The sequence below is a fragment of the Triticum aestivum genome, chromosome 2D, assembly GCF_018294505.1.
Source record: "Triticum aestivum cultivar Chinese Spring chromosome 2D, IWGSC CS RefSeq v2.1, whole genome shotgun sequence".
Lineage (NCBI taxonomy): Eukaryota > Viridiplantae > Streptophyta > Magnoliopsida > Poales > Poaceae > Triticum > Triticum aestivum.
In genome coordinates this window covers 408,334,563-408,338,367 of record NC_057799.1, presented here as the reverse complement: position 1 = coordinate 408,338,367, position 3,805 = coordinate 408,334,563, and positions in this window count along the sequence as shown.

The window sequence follows — 3,805 nt, the reverse complement described above, 5'->3', positions numbered from 1 at the left end:
CTAGGATGAAGTCTCCACACCTTCCCTTTTTATGCAAATTTAATGATAATAAAACCTTGGCTTCTTATGCTAATGGTATATATGATTACTATGATGTGGAACAAATAGAAGAATTTGTTGCTTTTATGGGTGCTTATGAAATTGAATCTTTGTTCAAAGAGTGTGAAAATCTTTATGATGCTGTTTATAGACCTGAAAATTTAGCTATCCTTAAATATTGCTATGAGAATTATGAATTCAATTCCGATATTAATGAATTTATTGAGAAAGTCTCCGCTGTCCAAGAAGAGACTAATATTTTGCAGGAGTCTAAGGAAGAAGAAATTGATGAAACTGTGAGCTCATTGGATGAAAAAGATGAGGAGAAGAGCGAAGAACAAAGGAGGAAGAGCGGATTGATCACCCGTGCCCACCTTCTAATGAGAGTAACTCTTTATCCCATACATTGTTTAATTTCCCTTCATGCTTACCGAAGGATGATTGCTATGATGATTGTTATGATCCCGTTGATTCTCTTGAAATATCCCTTTTTGATGATTCTTGCTATGCTTGTGTCCAAGATGCCAATATGAATTATTCTTATGGAGATGAACTTGCTATAGTTCCTTATGTTAAACATGAAATTGTTGCTATTGCACCCACGCATGATAGTCCTATTATCTTTTTGAATTCTCCCGACTACACTATATCGGAGAAGTTTGCCCTTATTAAGGATTATATTGATGGGTTGCGTTTTACTATTACACATGATGATTTTGATAGATATAATATGCATGTGCTTGCTGCTCCTACTTGCAATTATTATGAGAGAGGAACTATATCTCCACCTCTCTATGTTTCCAACACGAAAAATTGCAAGAAACTGTTTAAACTATGCATTGGCCTTTACTATGTGTGCATGAATTGTTCTTTTATGACATGCCGATGCATAGGAAGAGAGTTAGACTTCATTGTTGCTTGATATATGTTACTTTGTGCTCACTACTAAATCACAAATCATTGTTAATTAAAATTGGCTTTGATATACCTTGGGATCCGGGTGGATCCATTACTTGAGCACTATATGCCTAGTTTAATGGCTTTAAAGAAAGCGCTGCCAGGGAGACAACCCGGAAGTTTTAGAGAGTCATTTATTTCTTTTGTGTGCTTTTATATAGTTTAAAAACAAAAAAAATAAAGAGGGGAACCCAAAACCTTTTCAAAAAGGAAAGTGAAAGTGAGAGAGACAAGCATTGTTGAAGTGGGGGAGCTCCTTGAACTTTGTTCATGCTCACGGAAACTTTGTGAATCTTGATTACAGAAAATTTTCAACAAAAATAATTATCCCCTTGTACAATTCCATTGTATTATAAAAATAATGTGCCAAGGTTTGCCTTTAGGATGTTTACAATGCTTGGTGGTCTGTACGGTGTAGGACAGAAACTTTGGCTGTAGTGCGCGATTTTACATTTTTTACTGGAACGTCAAACGGTTCTGATTCTTTTTACAATGTATTTATATACAAAGTTTTTATTTTTCCTAATTTTTGTAGAATTTTTGGAGTACCAGAGGTATGGTGAATGTTCAGATTATTACAGACTGTTCTGTTTTAGACAGATTCTATTTTTGATGCATAGTTTGCTTGTTTTGATGAAACTATCAATTTATATCAGTGGATTAAGCCATGGAAAAGTTATATTACAGTAGTACAATGCAAAAACAAAATATGAATTGGTTTGCAACAGTACTTAGAGTAGTGATTTGCTTTATTATACTAACGGATCTTACCGAGTTTTCTGTTGAAGTTTTGTGTGGATGAAGTGTTCGAAGATTGAGGAGGTCTCGATATGAGGAAAAGGAGGAGAGGCAAGAGCTCAAGCTTGGGGATGCCCAAGTCATCCCAAGTAAATATTCAAGGAGACTCAAGCGTCTAAGCTTGGGGATGCCCCGGAAGGCATCCCATCTTTCTTCAACAAGTATCGGTATGTTTTCGCATTCGTTCCGTTCATGCGATATGTGCAAATCTTGGAGCGTCTTTTGCATTTAGTTTTCATTTTTCGTTTATGCACCATGCTGGTATGAGATAGTCCTTGGTTGATTTATAGAATGCTCATTGCACTTCACTTATATTCTTTGAGTATGGCTTTATAGAATGCTTCATGTGCTTCACTTATATCATTTGAAGTTTGGATGGCCTGTTTCTCTTCACATAGAAAACCGCCATTTGTAGAATGCTCTTTTGCTTCACTTAGATTTGTTAGAGCATGGGCATATCTTTTGTAGAAAGAATTAAACTCTCTTGCTTCACTTATATCTATTTAGAGAGATGACAGGAACTGGTCATTCACATGGTTAGTCATAAAATCCTACATAAAACTTGTAGATCACTGATTATGATATGTTTGATTCCTTGCAATGGTTTTGCGATATAAAGGTAGTGATATTAGAGTCGTGCTAGTTGAGTAATTGTGAAATTGAGAAATACTTGTGTTGAGGTTTGCAAGTCCCGTAGCATGCACGTATGGTGAACCGTTATGTAACGAAGTTGGAGCATGAGGTGTTCTTTGATTGCTTTCCTTATGAGTGGCGGTCGGGGACGAGCGATGGTCTTTTCCTACCAATCTATCCCCCTAGGGTCATGCGTAGTAGTACTTTGCTTCGAGGGCTAATAAACTTTTGCAATAAGTATATGAGTTCTTTATGACTAATGAGTCCATGGATTATACGCACTCTCACCCTTCCATCATTGCTATCCTCTTCGGTACTGTGCATTGCCCTTTCTCACCTTGAGAGTTGGTGCAAACTTCGCCGGTGCATCCAAACCCCGTGATATGATACGCTCTATCACACATAAGCCTCATTATATCTTCCTCAAAACAGCCACCATACCTACCTATCATGGCATTTCCATAGCCATTCCGAGATATATTGCCATACAACTTCCATCATCATCATATACATGACTTGAGAATTTATTGTCATATTGCTTTGCATGATCGTAAGATAGCTAGCATGATGTTTTCATGGCTTGTCCGTTTTTTGATGTCATTGCTACGCTAGATCATTGCACATCCTGGTACACCGCCGGAGGCATTCATATAGAGTCATATCTTTGTTCTAGTATCGAGTTGTAAGTAAATAAAAGTGTGATGATCATCATTATTAGAGCATTGGCCCAGTGAGGAAAGGATGATGGAGACTATGATTCCCCTACAAGTCGGGATGAGACTCCGGACTTTAAAAATAAATAAAAGAGGCCAAAGAATCCCAAATAAAAAAAGAGGCCAAAGAAGCCCACCAAAAAAAGAGAAAAAAAAACAAAAAGAGAGAAAAAGAGAGAAGGGGCAATGTTACTATCCTTTTACCACACTTGTGCTTCAGAGTAGCACCATGTTCCTCATATAGAGAGTCTCTTGAGTCATCACTTTCATATACTAGTGGGAATTTTCATTATAGAACTTGGCTTGTATATTCCGATGATGGGCTTCCTCAAATGCCCGAGGTCTTCATGAGCAAGCAAGTTGGATGCACACCCACTTAGTTTCAGTTTGAGCTTTCATACACTTATAGCTCTAGTGCATCCTTTGCATGGCAATCCCTACTCCTCACATTGACATCAATTGATGGGCATCTCCATAGCCCGTTGATTAGCTGCGTCGATGTGAGACTTTCTCCTTTTTTGTCTTCTCACACAAACCTCCATCATCATATGGTATTCCACCTATAGTGCTATGTCCATGGCTTGCGCTCATGTATTGCGTGAGGGTTGAAAAGGCTGAAGCGCGTTAAAAAGTATGAACCAATTGCTCGGCTTGTCATCGGGGTT